Below are 18,368 nucleotides of genomic sequence, written 5' to 3' on the forward strand. Positions count from 1 at the left end.
CTTCTAGAAATCTGCAAACGACTCCGTGCACATGCCTGACTGAGAAGGGCTGAATACCGAAAGAAAATGCATTCTCTGGGCTGTGACATTACTGAGGATACTGACATATCCTTATGGTGATGGAGTTCTCTATGGACTTGGCAAGTTCCTCATAAGGAACTCAGAAGGAAGAAGAGGGGAACGTGGAGGTAAGAAGAGGAGGGTTGGGGGTCAGGTGTGCTCATGGAGTATGGTTAGTAGGAAGCATCTGGATGGAGCTTGAAGGCTCCAGATCTGGGAGGCTGTGGGCCAAGACTGGCTGAACTGTACCACATGTCTGAAAGATGTGGCTGAGTGGGTGGTCCGGGATGACAGTCCTTGTTTAGTGTCTGCACAGATGATTTGTACTCTTGACAGATGTAGTTGTGTCTATGTGCAATGTGTCGTGAGGGATCCTGATCAACTAGTATATATTTCTAAGCTCAGGACTGGCTAATTGCAGGTAGAAAATAACACACATCAAAGGACCAAGAGAATGTCATGTACTGGGGCCTTTTAGCAAAAACATAATACTCTTCTGTCCAAGTGATTTTTGGCAGTTTGATAGCTGAGGGAGGGGGATAGAGTTCTATTTAGACACTGTATTTATTACTTCTCAAGGGCTTTCTCTTCTGATTTTATAGAATTTGAGGACAATACCTCAATCCTTACATTAAAAATTATTGGTCACAACAACTAGAAGCATATCTTGATTCTACTTTCGTTTTGACCTTAACAAACCAAAGTTAAATGTCACCGAAAGAGCATGCCATCAGAAAGAATGCAATGCCATTTGCAAGGCTCAGGCATGTTTTTGCCAATACAGGGACAAATGAAACAAACAGAGCACAAGTATCGAAACACTGGGGAAAGCAAAAGGACAACTGTCCATAGCTCTTGTTCAACCGTGAAAACAATGTAGACACAAGGCTACACACTTGAGGTCACAATTTCAAACACACTGATGAATGTCAGGCCTAGGGAACCACGTGAAAGCCGGGAAAAGACAGTAGATGTAGCTACTGTTAACGCATGCATGTCCATTTCTTCCCTTGTACACCACAGCCAGTCAGAACAGACTTATGAAATGGACGCACAAAAGCTATAGCCATCATAGAGTAGCAGCATAAGCTGCATATTCTATTCATTAAGAAAGAACTCCTTGGAAACTCTCAGTTCTGATGCTCAACTAATTTGATATAACTGAAGACTCAGAAAGGCTACCCAAAAGATAAACTTTGACCATAATTACTAACCACTACATGAGCCGTTTCTTAATTGTTAATATGAGCAGGACACTGGGCTAAAGTACGTTAGCTTCTCTCTAACCCCAGAGAAACATGCGGCTCAGGTACATGTTATTAGGAGCCTTTTATACAAAGATGCTGAGGGCCCAAGAGTGACGTCACTCACCCAGGGTCACAAAATGGGAAAGCAGCATGGCAAGGTTTTAAATACCTCTCCCAGATCGCTGTGTTAATCCTTATGTTAGATAAGGAGCCTGGGAAAGCCAGGTAACTGTTGACTTCTACCTCCCCGTGGGAATACCTGGAAGCAAGGACCTTAGAGAAATCCCTTGTAAGAGTCTTTCAGAGTCCTCTGGTGATTCAGCCTCCTAAAATGAGAGTGGCTAAGCAGTGCTAATAGTTCTGACTTCAACACCTTTTTTTTTTTTTTTCAGTATCTTTAATGCTTTGGAAAGGGAAGGCATTATAAGGGACAGACACAATCACATAAACAAAAACCCAGATTGGCCCTTAGCTGAAAACACATCCTACTTCTCTCTTTGCCATTTTCAAATATAGAAACCCTTTGGGGCCTGCCTAGTGCCCTGCAGGGAATTATCATTTCTGTTGACTGATGAATGGATCTTGCCAAGGCTGTGGATGGAAGGCTTCAGGCTGTAAGTTCTGGGCTATCCATTCATAGAGGCTCAATTTCTCAAATATTTAAATTGTGAGCCATGACAAAAAAATTATTCAGTGCACCTATTAATTTCAGACTCAAGGCCTGGGAAGACATGAAATGACACGCTTAAGGCCATGCAGAAAAAAAAAAAGGCATACGTGTAGTGTTGGTCCCCAGAAGACGAGATCATTTGGTGCCAGTCACACTGGAGGTTCTAAATGTTCTGCATGTTGCCCAGACCCGTGACTAACCAGGAACCCACTCTTTGCTTTACTGTTAGGCATGTCATCTACAGCTAACATGAAGGGCAGGAAAGAATGAAATCAAACAGATATTATCCTCTTCTGATTTTGAAGGACTTCCAGTGCCATCATGAACAAAAGTAAGAGTAGGCCAATGAAACCAGTAAAGAAGAGATTCTAAGAGGTGGCTGTTCACAGGAGCTAAAAAAAAAAAAAAAAAAAAAAAAAAGGGAAATGCAGCTGGTTGCTAGGGGTTCACCTTGCTCCAAAATGCAACAGAGGTTTGAAGGCAGACAGACATGAGCTGGAATCATAACTGCTATCTTAACACCGTGCCACTGGGAACGTGACTTAACTTCTCTTGGCTTAGATTTGTTCTCCTAAGAGGAGACAGTCATAGTATCCATGAACAATTCAGTTATGTGACAACTAAAGGAGACGATGCACACAAAACTTCATGTTTTGGGCCGACAATACAAAAATAACACAGATTTGCTATTACCACCATTATGTTCTATCCAACAGAGCCTTGTAGCATGTCTCCAAATATGACATCAAAAAGGTAACATTTTTAAAGAAAATACTTGTCAAGTTATGTACCCTAAGCTTAACATTCTCTTCTAAGGAGCACAGAGGAACCTACAGAGCAGACATGTGTACTGAAGATGCCTTTGCTAACACTCTTTGCTCTTCTCTAGACTATTTAATACAGTCCCTCCACCAAAGTAAGAAAAGATGGGCTTGTAGATGAATATTGTTAGTATTTTAAAACACAAGCTGCTTCTGGGTTGCCCAGCAACCTATCATGTGTCCTCACCTGGAGGGCGTGGTTACCTTCCAACTTAAAGGGCCCACCCCGACACGTGGTCCCTCTCTTACTCTCTTGCCCTCTCCCTCTCTTACTCCCTTACTTTCCCTCTCTCTCTCTCTGGGGCACCCCCCCTTTCCCTTTCCCTCTTCCCCTAATAAACCTCCCACGTGGAACCGTGGTGTGATTTGTGAATCCACGTATAACCTCCACAGGAGCACGTTTCCCAACATTCCTACGTTTCCTAACATTGGTGCGTTGGTCCTAACAAATGTCATGCATCTTTTCTGCTTATCACTCTTGCGTATCTGCTTCACCTCAGTCCACACTTCTGTTCTCTGGACTTTGGGATGTGACTACTTCAAGTATGGTAGGTAGGTACAGACTTAGTATCAGACAGCTCTCACTAAATATATATTCGCTCCCTTTCCTGGTATGCTCACATGGGAGTGGTCACTTCCCCTTGTCAAGAACAAAACTATTGAAAAGGAAAAGAAAGAATTTCAGTAAGAAAAATGGTCTGCGATTTCAGGGTGTAAAGCCAGTGTTATGAGGTTTGCTTGATGGCTACTTATGTCTAGGATCACCCTGGCACTTATTAGCATAAAAAAGACCCCAGAAAGCCTGATGTTTCCAGGAAAGAGTACAGAAAGGTCTGACATGGTTGTCACAACCATCCCAGCTGGATGGGGGCACTGGGCCACCTTCTCATTCTTGGCCTCACCCCACCACATTGCTCTGTAAATGCTAAGTGCTAAAAGATCTAAGGAAAAGAACTATGATTCATATGTCAACTATTGGGCCACACTTCAAAACATATGTCATTATTGAGGCCAAGTAGGTGACCTCTCCAAACAAGAGAGATGGCAGGGCCAGGTGTCTAAAGGGAGACAAACAGTAAGCAGTGCTCATGCCCTCAACCCAACGATCCCCCCAAGAATTAGGAGGTGCAGGGTTATCCAGCATGCCCTCTGTCAATACATGAAATCTGAAAATCCAAACTCTTCTACATTTTGTTCTGTAAGAACGTGATTGTTACAGTTTTTTTCCTCATCAAGAGAGAAACAAAAACCATGAACATCTGCAAATTTGGTATCTGGTAAATTCTATCTTGGCTAAACGATGCTTGGGCAGTATGAGGCATGTTCTATCTCCAAGCCTGACTCTTCTTAATGTACCCTCTGATTGTCCAAGGTCACTGCCCAGTTTTGTAGCTCTTCTATTCTTTTCAAGGTTACCCATTATGGCTGTTTGTAAATTGGCTTGAAGACAATAAGGATGTTGATGTTTTTCAGGAGAGGAGCAAGGATGGCGTAAGGACCCACTCTGCCTACAATGACAGTATTTATGAAAGCAGCTGGAAGGAAAAAAAAAAGAGGGTAGTGGGTGAGACACAGGCTCAAAAATCCTTAATCCAAAGGTAAGTGAAAAAGTGTCTGAGAAATGGACCAGGGAAATGGCTCAGCACTTAAAACACTTGTGCCACAATCATGAGACCTGGTATTTGAATCCCCAGCATGCCTGCAAATGTTAGTTGGGTATCGTGGCCCCACTGTAATTCTAGAGCTCAGAAAGAGGAGAGAGGATCCCTGGGGCAATCTGGCTAGCCAAGACCAGCTGTATTGAAGTGTTCTGGGCTCAAATGAGAGACCCTGACTCAACAAATAAGGTGGAGAGCAACGGCAGAAGACGGGGGCCCTGCACATGTGCACGTGTGTAGGAGCATGTGCATGCACATGTACCCGAACATGTTTGAATATGCATACCCGTGCTCCTGGGCACCACACACACACATACCGGAAAGGAAGGCATATAAGAAGTGTCTGAGTTAGTAACTGATGGGCAAGCTGTGGCTGGCGGGAGCAGTAACCGAAATTTCTTGGAACGTGAAGGTGGACTGTGATCAAAGGTCTCGGGGGGAGAGATCAAGGCAATCTGGAGATGTTTGTCAGCAGCTGTCAAGCCTTGGCAGCCCCACTTGATGTGACCTATGTTAGTATCTAAGGTCTGGGAAGCTTCAGTCACCACTAGGAATGCTTCTGGAGGAAAGCAATTCATCAATTTGTCTCCAGACTCTGGTGTGTGCCTGCTGAACTGCATCCCTTTCAGGCCATGTACCCATCAGTCATCTAACAGGCAGAGAAGCAGGGTGCCTTTCCTTGTCTCCTCCAACCTACACCGCTTTCTGTCTGTCTGGTCCTTTTTCCATAACTGTGGTGTAATGGGACTGTATTTATTTACATGAAGCGGCTATAAACTAGACCCCACAGGTGGTCCCCTATGTCCATTGACTCTGAATCCAGATCCAACCAACCCTGAACCAAAAATATCTAGGTAAGAAAATTACACCTAAAACGTAGAGACTATTTTGTTGTTATTGTTCGCTAAACATCACAGAAATATTTGTAGGGCATTCACACTGATTTATAGTAATAAGGAAAGCCTAGATAGGTTGTATGGAAATACTACACTATTTCTTAAAAAGAAACTGAACTTCTCCATCTCCAGAGTCTGGGGATTCCAGTAGGAGGTCTTGGAACCCTCCAGAACCCCAAATACCAAGGAAGAACTGAAAATTACACTGTGTTTTAGGAAGCAGTCCAGACAAATAAGTGTCATTTGGGTGGATAATAATCCCACTCCAGAATTGAGGTAGGCATAAATATTTGAGCCTGTTTGCAGAGATCCATGTCTGAACAGATGGGCAAAAGGTCATTTTAAACATTAATTGAATCAGATGCTCATCCAACCTCACATTACTCTACTGAGATATCAAACTGTGTTTCATCTCTTTCAACATGCTTTATTCAAATCCTTTGTTTCTTTTCTATCTCCTCCTTCTGTCCACATTCTGGTAAAGAGATGGCTAAAAATGGCACTGAGAAGGGATGAGAGGAGAAGAAATAAAAACTGATGTGTTAAACTAAATAAATTACTTCACCTTAGGAAGGACTAGAATTATGTTTAATTTTTTGTTTTGTTTTACAAATTTAAATTGTTTCTGTACTACTCTAAGCTTTATTAAAGAGGGTATCCAGAGACTGAAGAAGAATATGGTTCGGTAAGTACTTTGTTTCCCTCTGTTATGTAACTAATATCTACTTGCATTGGTGTTCAGCAGACATTAAGCTACAGCTAACATGCATCTCAGATTAATATGTCCCCAACAGTTCCCCTTTCTCTCTACACATCTGTTCCTCCTATAGACCTTTCCATTTTAAACAATACAAATGCCATCCTTCCTTTTTCTTAGTCCATAAAACTCAGAGTCATTTGGCTCTAGTTTTCCTTTTGTATCCTATACCCATACGCTCAGCTAATCCTTTAGCTCTACCTCAAAAATATCTCAGGAGTCTCTCGTCCCTCACCATCTTTCCTGTGGACACACTTATCAGAGCCTCATTTCAGTTGTCACAGTGGCTTCCTAGAAAGGGGTACCCCTGCTTCCTTCCCTGAATTCAAAGCCAGAGTCACCTTTTTAAATGAATCCATGTTCCTGTTCAATCCACCCCATCCCACCCTAGGGGCTTCTTGTCTCTCAATCATCTAACCCTTGCCTACCTCTGTCCACATCACAATTTATCTCCATGTCTTCCATTCCCTCTCTAATTCCTGTATCCTGTCTCCACCTCCTCTATTTCAGTTCCCCTTGCCTTTCAGGATCACTAAATGCAGCACACTCCTGCCTCCAGAAACATCCCATTTCTGGATGCCACTTGGTTTTCTTTTGTATTTCCCCATATCATTGTTGGATATATCTTCAAATCTTAAAACTTTGATTCCCTTCCCCTCTTCTATGAAAAGCTCTACTCATCTCCTGAATCCAGTTTTACCTATTAGTCTTTATCACAGTTTCAAAATTCTCTATTCCGTTCTTTATTTTGTTGTTATTCATAGGCTTCCCTTACTCCCTAGACTATTCACTTAATAATTTGAGACAGAGAGACAGAGAGATACAGAGAATGCACGCGTGTGTGTTCTGTTCAATCCCTAGTGACTAGAAGCATGTCTGATGTGTGGAAAACACCCAAGTAATTATACCACACACACCAATGAGTACATGCTCAAAGAGTACTTGTATAGCCATTTACCCCACAATAACACAAAAGCAATACGTCCACATTTTCACAGTGCTCAGCTTATTTTAAAGACAAACACATAGCAATTGTTCTCCCCAATCTCTTGCTTCAATTCACCCCCAAACTGACTCATTACCTTTGTAGTTTAATGTTTAATTGACAACTATATAGGTGAATAACACAAGGCGAGACTAAGAGGAAGCTTATCTGCGATTCTAACAGCAAACAGCAAAAGGCAGGTAGTAGAGACTCAGAGCACTATACTCCCCTCAAATGCCACACAAATATTGAAAGTTCAGCTCTAGCTGGAGGTGGTGACACATTTTTGTAATCCCAACTTTCAGGAAGCCCAGACAGGAGGGTCGTTGTAAGTTCAAGGCCAGCCTGGGCTACATAATGACACCCTGTCTCAAACAATTGCAGTGATAATCAAGAAAAAAAAAAAGAAAGAAAAGAAGGAAGGAAGGGAAAAATGGAAGAAAAAAGAGCTCATTTCTAACTGCTAATGTTACATAATATTAATGCTATCCAGAAATGTCACTTTAGATTGAGTTTTGTTTTCCAGATATATATATATATATACACACACACACAATGTAAAGATATGCAATAAACAAAAGGCTACGTTTCATTGGCAGAGAGCTCTCCTATTATGAAATCCCATGCTTGATTCCCAGCCTTGCATATAAGTGTTGTGGTGTGGAACTTTTGGTACATGGAGAGATCAAGGCCTGCCTGGGATACATAAGCCTGTCTCCCTGAGGAGGAAGAGAAGGAAGGAAGCCAAGTAAGGCAAGGCAGTTTATCAGGGCCAGAAGATTTCTATTTCCATTCTGACTGAAAAACCTATGTGCAAAAATCTGAAAACTTCCACACTGATCCCAAGATGGTATGTCCCTGTTTAACATTGACTGACCTTTTAAAAAGTCCCTTTTCATCTAGAACAGATATAGGTTTATTCAGGACTAGGAAGCCAGTAGGACGCCCAACATTTTGTTACTGTGAATTGTGTGGCATGAATTGTGAATTGTGTCTACTGGCTCTTGATAAGCTGCCCCCAGTACACCTATCTATTTGGCAAAGTCCTAACTCTCCAGATGTTAGGATCAGGCCATGTCTCAAAACATTGGAACCCTTCCCTTCCCAGGTGCTGTTAACAGCCAGGGGAAAGCAAGCCTTTTCAAAGTTAGTGCCCAGAGAATGCTGGGTGACCAAATCCAATTTCCAAGGTGCCTACATAGCTTTATTAAGCCAACTGAGGTGTAAAAAATGATCCAGTTCAAACAATGCAAATGTTCAGCTCCCCCAACTAGTGATAAGTAAAATGAAGAAAAGTAGGTCTTGGCTAAAACACTCTTGGGGAACATTCAGACCTCAAGGACTCAGCTTCAAGAAATTTTCAAAAGCAGAGGTAGGGCTAAACCATTTCACTGGAGCCAGCGGTGGCGTTCTTTCTAATGGAACTTTCAGAAGATTTGAGTCAGCTCAAAACCTGCAGCTCTGGACTCTATCAGATGTGCAGCCAAAGCTTATGACACATGAGATTGAAACACGAACTTAACTTTCTGGTGTCTCAGTTTCCCTGCTTGCACAGCGCATTCTGCAGGATTACATGTGGATTATTAATGGTGTGTATAACACACGTGATCCAGGCCATGGCTCAAAGCACAGGTCCAAATATTGGATCTCCTTGTTATTTCTCCATCTCGATCAAAACCATCTGGCCAACTGGAGGGTCAAGTTAAGAGGTGTAGGCCAGTCAATGAGTCACCAGCTAGAGACTGTACAGGACTGCACTAAGTCAAGTGGGTGTGCTTTTCACTAGTGGCTTCATTGCTCATTGTTTTTAGAGAAAATCCGCACGTGTCAGGTCCCCAACCTAGAATTATTGGAAAGGTTATATGTTCACAAAGGTCAAAAATTCTGAGGTTTAAAATGAATTTGTTTGCTTGTCTGTTTGTTTGAGACATGGTCACGTGCATCCCAGGCTAACCTTGCACTCCGCACATACCTGAGGATAATCTTAAGCCTCTGATCCTCCTGTGTCTGTCTACCTCCCAAGTGTGGAGATTATGGGAATGTGCCACTGAGGCCAGTTCATGCACTATCAGGATTGGAGCCCAGGGCTTTGTACATGCTAGGCAAACAGTATACCCACTGAGCTGCTTCCTCAGACCCTCCAGGTTTAATTTAAAGAGCTTTGATAGAGTTAGCCCCCATTAATAACTCAAGGTTCAGTTTACTTTTAGAAAATACCACTCCTTTATCCCATGGTGAACCAAGCATGAATGTCTCATTTTCAGTAAGGTTTTCTGCAGTCTTCCATCACATGGTTTAAATTTTGGGGGTGTGGGAAATGCACTGTTTTATTACATGTTAAGTCCCACTACACTATTTTTCAGGCTAATGGCAGTATCTTGGGTTTGTTTTATTTGCTTTTCCCTACCAACAGACCACTATCACGCCACAACTCTGGTACCACGTTGGCAAGGTTGGACGTAGCTTGGGACCCATGTTGCTGAGAATAGTGATGTGTGTGGCCCAACACAAAAATCACAAATTTATTTGAAACATAAAGAAATTTATGTGTGTGTGATTATTTTCATGAAGAGTTATTTTTAGATTTTTGCTTATGTTTATGTATATGTTTATATGAATGTGTACCACCTGTTTGCAGATGATAATGGAGATTATAAGAGGGTGTTAGATCTCCCAAAACTGGAGTTACAGGAGGTTGTGAGCTACTTGACTTGGGTGCTGGAAACCAAACTCAGGTTCTCTGAGAAAAGTGCCTCTAATATTTTTGTAATGCAAAAATGTAGTTAACAATCCCAAGATTCACATTTAAATTGTAGGCATTTGAAGAGTCTAGGGTTTTGGTCATGCTTGTGACTTTATTAAAAGAGAAGAAATAAGATTGATTTTTCCCTTTAGATCTAAGAGATACATCACCTACAATCTTCTCTGCCTGTATGATCTCAGAATTACACCTTCCACTCTGAATATATTTGTCAGTATTTGTGGCATGGGGTTGGGGCTGGTAACTAGACAGTATTTGCCATCTGCTAAAGCAGTGATGATTTGCAAAGGGAAAAGAATGTTGCTCTGGAGGAGCAGAACTCAGAGACTTTCTTTCCCAGAAATTCATGTACAGAAAAGCCAAATCAACATCATACATCTGGAATAGTTTTCTCCAATAGGTTAAAAAACAAAATAACCAGTGTCCCAAGGTCACGAAACAGTGAAAACTTGGCCATCTGTGAGAAACAGCTTTTCTCTGCCTAAAGAAGAGAAAGAGAATAATTGTGTAACCTCAAAGACTTTATTGACTTAAAAGGATGGATTTGGTATCAAATATATTTTGGAAATGTTGAGGGTCACTGACCCAATGCTCATAAAAATATGAAAAGCCAAATTCTGCAGTGAGAAATCAATAAGCTTATAGGGCAGCTTTTTGTTTTGTTGTCCTTCCCCGGTCCATCATTTGGTGATGTCTGAAGACATCTTTGGGTATCACAGTGTATGGGCCTGTGATAGACACTGGGTAGGTAGAGACCAAGGTAGCTGACGCGCATTCTACAATGCCCAGAGGATGTCACCCAAAAAGGGGTTATCTGGTCCCAAGTGTCAAGTCGAGGAAAGTCTGATTCATACTTGTTAAAGATATACAGATTGCTCTATTCGCTACTATTTTAGTTCCTAATTGGAATTGTGCTTCCCCATTTCCCAGACAAAATGCTCACTACAATGAATCTTACACTTGAAAAAACTTTCACAAATAGCAACCTACGTATTCAAGTGTGACACTCAGACTTCACCAGACACTAGACATTGTTAGACTCTCACACAGGAGCAGAGCTATATCATTGATGAAACACCTAATTAAAAAGAAGCAACATAAAAGCTTTATCAAATGTCCTGTCATGTTGAAGAATTGTCCCATCAACACTATCACTATTGGTTTAGGAAGGTGACCACTCAAGCCAGAATTTCCATGTGTTTTCATCTCACCCTACTGGGCCACATCAGTACACATTTACACCACACACACACACACACACACACACACACACACACACACACACCTGCTGGACTGCCCCCACCTCTGGAATGAGTATCATTCCTCGCAGGCTTCCAAATTCAGTCTGGCTAGACCATCTACTCTCTGAAGCCTTCCACTTTCAGCTTCTCCTAGCAGACCTTGCCGGGAGAGACAGAGACAGCCTGCTTCCCTGAGTCTCAGAGCTCTATTTGTTTAACAGCCCTGTCACCTCTCTGGAGAGGAATTTTCAATACGCTTTCCAGCAGTCTACAGACTTTCAACGGGAATGACTTCTTCTCACCGACCTTTCAACTTTATCATCCTTTTGAGATACTGGGTGAGGTAAAATTTTGTTGGGCTATCCTATCTTTGCTGGATAACCGATACCACCACCCCGCCTTTCCACTTCTTGATGCCAGGAGAATCTCCACTCCCAGAAGTTAACTACCAAAAATATCTCCAGACTTTGCTTAAGGTTCACTGAGAGATTAAAATAATCATCCGCAAGTGAGAATCACTGATTTATTCTAAGGCCCCAGGGAAGTCCTTCATGTGCCCTGCACTAGCTTGATTTGAATGGATGTTGAGGGCAGCAGGGCACACAGCCTTCCTGACAAATGGAAGTTGTAGAGCCATGTGGATATCAGTTCTGCAAAGTTAGGGACTTGGGTTAAAAAGTTGGGGGGCCTTGCTCTATAAAGACCATATGCCTTGTACGACACGGAATCCCTTCCAAGACACTTAACAGGATTTCAATGACAGTAACAAGCTCTAGGGGACAGCACTCCTCCCTGACATTAGCTGGTCACTGGCTACCTAAGGGGGTCTTAGATAGGTCACAGCTGATTCAAAGACAACCAGGAAGAAAGGCACATGGCTTCATCAGGGTCCTGCATGCAGAACTGCAGAATAGGTAAGCTGGCTGGGGGAGGGGTCGACTAAGTTCAAAGAAAACAAACAGCACACAGTTTTGGAAAAAGTCTTTTGTTTTCCAAGGAGTTCAGACTTTGGATAGGGGTGGATTAAAAAAGGGGCTGTTTTATTTATTAGAATTTGAAAGCAGGGACTGCATTGAAGGAAAAGCTGGGATTTCCCTGGGGAAGGAAGGCATAAAAGGCACAATTTCCAATCGCCCAGGGGCATTTTATTTAAGTTGCACAGGGAAAGGGGAGCAGTGCAGAGAGAAGGAAAGGCAGAGAGCAGGAAAGAGAAAATTAAGAAAGATGCAGACGCCCTATTTCTGTCATTACAGGGCTAAAGAGCGGTTACAGACAGTTCCCTAAAATTTATCCAAAAAAATCAATGCCTTGAAGGAAAACACAATCCGAACATATTTATTTAAATAAGTGTTTAAAAATTACATATTTTGTAAAATTTCAAATATACAGAAAATTACATCATCCCCCTCCCTTCCTCACCTAGAGGGCCCCAACCACCTCCCTCATCACTCTGTTTAGTGCCCTCCAACTACCAATGTCAGCCTTCTCCTTCCCTGGATACAGGCCAAGATCTTTTTGTCTTTTATTGATCAATCAAGATTTTAGGTCATTTTTGAATGACTGTGGGGTTACGATTCTTCTTAAGTTCGTTTATTTTTTGTCTGAAATGTTTTGATGGTGGCTTAGGGGGAAAACTGAATCTTGTTAAAATGCTTAGACAATCTGAATAATCACAACCATAACGCACGCTCTAGATGGCATCTGAAGTCAGGATGTCTCCCTAAAATGTGTGTGTGTATGTGTGTAGGATTTTATGTCTGGCCACTGAGAAAGAGAATTACTTGATGGCCTCATGATTCAGTTCACAGGGAATGCTTTTACGTGTATTTCAACTGGGTGGGGGGAAGGGAGGGTCTTCAGTTTGAGGCATGATTCAATGGCCCCATCGAGGTTTTCTTAACTGTGCAGAGGATGGGACTTGCAAAGGCAAATGACAACAATGAAGGTGAAGAAGGAGAGGTCTTCACAGCTTCGGATTCTTCCGAAGAGTCTTTGAAATGGAGTCCTGCAAAGCTGATCTGCTCAGTGTCACCTACTGGGTTCAGTGAATAAGAAAAGCTGTCTTCCTAAAGCTTTCCCTTCAAAGAGACAATGATCTCTTGGAATCCCAGATTCTAAAAGGTGATCTCTGTTTTCACCTTCTCCCAAACGGCATCAGTCAGGTTTTACCCTTCTAACCCACTGCACACATAACCATCTTTCTCCTTACGTGAACTCACTGCCACTATGAACTTGAACTCTGAGACGCAGGAAAGGAGGGTTTGTTTTAACAGCTGCTTTTACAATGAAAAGCTGGAGTTAGCCATCCCAGGACAGCTGGTTCTGATAGTCCGTCTTTACACTATCCTGCTTTTTCCTGATGCCCAGCTGTGGCCTACGGACGTTTTTGCAAAACAAAAGCACAAACCGAAAGAAGGGCAAGGGAATGCTAATTGTCAGGGACATGCCACCCTGGGGCCTCTTGGTGCTGACACAGGAGTTTTCCCAAGTTTACTTTCATAAATTTGATTTTTGGCTAGTTTATAACTAATTTGTTAAATATATACTGTTGAGTGGTTGTTTATTTGGTAGTCACCAGCTGCAAGAAGGTGCTTGAAATTTAGGGTGACTATAGTTAATAGATTTATAAACATGGTTTTAAAAAGGTAGCTTCCTGTCCCTTTTTTACAGCATAAATGTTTAGGGTTTGTTTCAGGTTGTCTGGGGATAGAGTCTGAGGCCTGGTCCCTGCTGGTAAATGCCTTATCACTGAGCTATATACATCCATAACTGCTTTTTAACCCTTTGGAAAAAAAAAGAAAAACAACTTTTGAGACTGTATGTGGCTAAGCTGCTCAGGCTGACCTTTATTTAACTTACCTGGCAGCCCAGGCCAAGGTTTGGGATTCTCCTGTCTCAAATGACCTAGTTGCTGGGATTATAGGCCTGAGCCACCAGGTCCAGTTTCTGTGTCTAGTGCTGGCTAACACGTTGCTAGTGACTTTCACATGGAAAGCAGCAGTACAGAATCTTTCCCTCACTGCAGGATGTGGTCAGGCATAAATTCTCCCACAGAGGAGCCGTGGGATGCAGATCTGGACAGGGATGCTGGGCTGAGCTCTGGACTAAGCCCTGAGCGTTATCTTTCTTCTTACCGTCTGTACACATTTATTTTAGCTGTCAATTTTCTATTTTAGACATTTCTGGAAAGGGAAGTTTTGGCCTTAGAGCTGTTAGCAGCAATAATCCCACTGCAAGGGGACTGTAAGAAGTAGAGAAGACACTGCTCAATTCACATGGTCCAGATCTTTTTATTGCCTCCATTAAATAACAAAGGGGAAATGAGCACTGAGATCACAACTTCTCCTGGAGAAGCTGCTGGGCCCTAGCAAAAAGGAAGCAGAGAGCCAGGGTCGAGCCTGATTGTGGGTCTTAGACCAATCAGTCACACTGGGATCTAAAGTGAGGAGATTCTAGGACAGGGCTTTAAAAACAAACAAACAAACAAACAGACACACAACTTTCTTTCTTTCTTTTCTTTTTTTTTTTAAGTTTCTGCTCCCATAGTGTTGGGTGTCTTTTTAAAAATGATTGGACAACTTCACATCTAGTAGGCTTGCTAATTTTTATTTATTGCGTGAACGTCATCAGCAACATGAAGCCACAGGTTCTGGTAGCAATTTGTCCTTTTAGAGTTAGCCAGTAGAGCTGCCAGGAAAAGGTATGTGGAGTCTTTGATTACATGAGTTTGGCTTTCTCCACTTCAAGCTAAGATTTCCCTTTTTCCTTGGGAAAGCACAGCTCTGATTTGCTCTTTGCTGTATCTGTAGTACCTATAACAGGACCCAGCCCATGGTAGGCACCTTGAAAATATTTGCTGGGAAATGGATGGCTTTTATTTGGAAGGGAACAAGGTCAAGTCTTTTACTCCTTTACAGCTTCCCCAAGACAAACCTTCTGGGAAAGTCTAATGTCCAGGATCCCCTCCCAGCCAATTACTCTTGGAAGCAACCCCTACTCTCCGCTCCACACTCCAGGGTTTTCATCCCTTTCCTCAGGCAGAGGACACGGTGTCTCCTGAGAGTTGAAAATCCCTCCTACTCGCACACATCCTCTCATCTTCAGACTTTTAAAATACAGAAGAATAGAAATTGGCCAAGCCACCCTGAACTAGCAGTCAGAAGATGTGATGAAAGAGCTGCCCAAAAAGACGTGACATAGGCATGCAATCACCATAAACATAAAAAAAAATCTTTACAGTCAGTTGAGTTTTGTCTTTAATAAATAGATGTAGACACACATTCTGATGGCTCTAAACGCCCCAGACAGGGGTGTTTTAGGGATATATCGATATATCTATATATATAAATAGATATGGATACACCCATATTGAACGCAGTGAAAATGTGATTTCATATGTCTCGGTCTTTTGATAAAAAAAAAATGTATCCAGCTCATGATGAGTAAGAGGATCAGAAGTTTAAGGCCAGCCTAGGTTATAGCAAGATGGTGCCTCAAAACAAACCAATAGGTAGTGAGAATCTTTCATTTTTAAAAGTGATAGCAATATGCTTAAGACATATATTCATTTTAGTAAAAACATCACTTAATTTTTCATATTTAATTGCAGCTCTCTCAAAGTTGAAATCTTGGATGATCACAGTACTCTGGCCAAAACCATATCTTTAACATGAAATGGGGGAGGGGGTTGTTTGTTACAAGGGGAGTTATGGGAATTTGCCAACTGCATCAATAATTTAGGATTTTTCTGTTGCTGGACTCAAACACACAGTGTCAGAATCAGCTCAGTATTGTTTGGGATGATATTTGAATTTTAGGAATCTCCTAACAAAAGTCTCATGAATTCATTGAACATAACCTGTTCTATGTTTCCCAAAGCAGGATTAATAGAGTGGGCACATGACATGAGAGGTCTCATCACTAAAGCAGATTATAGCAACATGACATGTGATTTAACAGTTGTCCCCTCATAGAACTGACACAGACATGCTCAATAAGGTTAGCGATGGTTACCACCGTCTACCTTGTAATGCTATTTTTGTTACATCTTCATAAAGCTCTAACTCATGCACGGATCTCCTTATTTTGGATCTGTTGTGTGTAAGTGCCACTATAAACAACAGGATGAAATGGAGGGTGGTACGAGACGTTATCATCTGGATGTATATTTTTTTGTAAAGGGAAGGCTGTCTTGGAACTTCCATCTTCATTGCTATGATACTTTTTTTAAATAATAAATTCTTTCTGAGGCATATTGAAGGTAAACAAATAAATGAAGTGATAAATGGAAGCCTTCTGTGCACACAGTATAATACTGTGTGAACACATGAGTGGTTTGTCTCAGAAAAATCTCTTCTAGTCACTTGTTTTTGTTTTGTTTTGTTTTGTTTTTTGTCTTCTGGGGATGTTATAACCATTATCTTCAAATTCAGTAAATAGAGCGTTCCGATTTCATAGTTGAAACTCAACAAGTCAAGACAACATTATTAAAGAAGAAAAAGCTACCCAACACAATTTTAAGCCTCACAAATTTTTGTTTATAGAACTCATCATTTCTGATTCAGAATTCTTTTAAAGTAACCTTTCAAAATGCACACTTTAGCCTAGCCAATGACATTAAGTTTAATACATGGCTACTCAGAGTTTGGGGGAGGGTTACAGGATAGAGAGTTTACAAAATTAAAAAATATATATGTATATTTTTAATCAAAAGAAACATACATTTACTTCTAATTCATATAGCCTATTTGCCTTCACAGTCGGCTCACACACATTAGTTTTTTTAAACATTGCTCATGAAATTAAATAACATGGAAAAATAAATATGCTTTATTATATAAACACATAGAAATCTGTACCACTCAAAATATCCAGAAATACGTAGATGTGGCTGCTTAAAACTATTTTTAGAAATATGGTTGTGATACTTGTAAAACACTGGTGTCAAACGTTTTCTCTTTCTACCTATAGAAACTGCACACTGTGATAGGAAAATGAGGTAGACACAAATCCTTCAGTTCGCCAGCCTGAAACAAAAGCATAGCTCCCTTGCAAGCTCATAAACTCTCCTTCAGGTCTGCAAGCACAGGTCTCAAAGACTCAGAGGATACTTTTAGAGTTGTCATGGAAACACCCAAACAAGCAATTTCTGCAGAGAAGAACCATCTCCAAGATGATCAGGGAACAGAGGTACAGGGCATTGCAAAAAGTCACCCAACTATCCTGCATATGCCACACTGACAGTGATGCGACTCTCTTCCCCTAGATGAATTAGCTCAGTCTAGAACGCGCCTGACCTGTAAGACATTTCTTTCTTCACCTTGACAACACAGAGTTCTCTTTCCAGTTTGTCCCCTTTGTCACTGGATAAGTGTATTTACTACCCAATGTGCTCTCTTTCTGGCTCAATAGTTCAACGCATTTTCATAAACAAAACAATACCAGGAATTCAGGGACATTATTTTTAAAAGGTTAGGAAAAAACTTTTTTTTTTTTTTTTTTTTTTTTTGCAACATGTTTTTCTCAATCATGACTTTTGTTTCCTTTTCTTTTTGGAGACAAGAGGGTTATTCTAGAACTCTGGCTGGCCTGGAACTTATGGCCTCAAACTAGAGGTGATCCCCCTGACTCGGTCTCCTGAATGTTGGATCACAGGTGTGAGACACCGCAACCAGTGTGATAACCATGATTTAGAGATGGGCAGTGACTTGAGTCAGGGGTCTCTCTAAGAGGGTCCTTTGAATCTTAAGTTCAAAGAAGCTTCCTTGTGGAGACCCCGAAATTTGTAGCAACATGATCTGGGGTTTCTTCCTCAAAATACTGCTCCTTCGTAGGCAGCATTGATGTAAGCTGTCTCCACTTGACCTTGTCACACAGCAGTAGCTGCTTTGTGATATGACAGTGTCCATGTGCAGGGATCCCTGGGAGCAATAGCAACCTGCCTTAGGAGTCGCGGGCCTCTCTAGCCTCTAGTCAGTCTAAGCTGCTTTCTGTGGGAAGCAAGATGTTAGCACCTCAAAAGCACTTATTTTTTCTCTTTTGTACTCTTGATAACTTCACTGTAGTTACAATGGTAAAGCACCATTAAAAAAAAAAAAAGAAGACTTTATGGCTAGAAACAGGAGTCATTGAGGTATGCCAAAATGTAGAATTCCTAAGACATTATACCAAAGCATCCGTGTAAATAAACATAAAATTAAAACCATCAAAATCCTACAGTAAGAGTTTGAATGATTGCTCTCTCACAAGTACATAAAATATATTTACATTGTC

General features: G+C 41.4%; 1 protein-coding gene and 1 long non-coding RNA gene across 7 annotated transcripts in view; one reads left to right on the top strand and one right to left on the bottom strand.

Moving 5' to 3' along the window:
- The window catches only part of Adamts9 (ADAM metallopeptidase with thrombospondin type 1 motif 9), a 178,326-nt gene that overhangs the window by 70,638 nt on the left and 89,320 nt on the right, over nt 1-18,368 (bottom strand). The window lies entirely within an intron of this gene.
- The window catches only part of LOC132654236 (uncharacterized), a 29,239-nt gene continuing 10,900 nt past the window's right edge, over nt 30-18,368 (top strand). The window contains exons 1-2 of the long non-coding RNA XR_009591889.1: nt 30-188; nt 4,272-4,396. This is a non-coding gene — a long non-coding RNA (uncharacterized LOC132654236). The remainder of the gene's footprint in view (nt 189-4,271; nt 4,397-18,368) is intronic.

Source organism: Meriones unguiculatus, chromosome 5 (assembly GCF_030254825.1).
Source record: "Meriones unguiculatus strain TT.TT164.6M chromosome 5, Bangor_MerUng_6.1, whole genome shotgun sequence".
In the NCBI taxonomy this organism is placed as follows: domain Eukaryota; kingdom Metazoa; phylum Chordata; class Mammalia; order Rodentia; family Muridae; genus Meriones; species Meriones unguiculatus.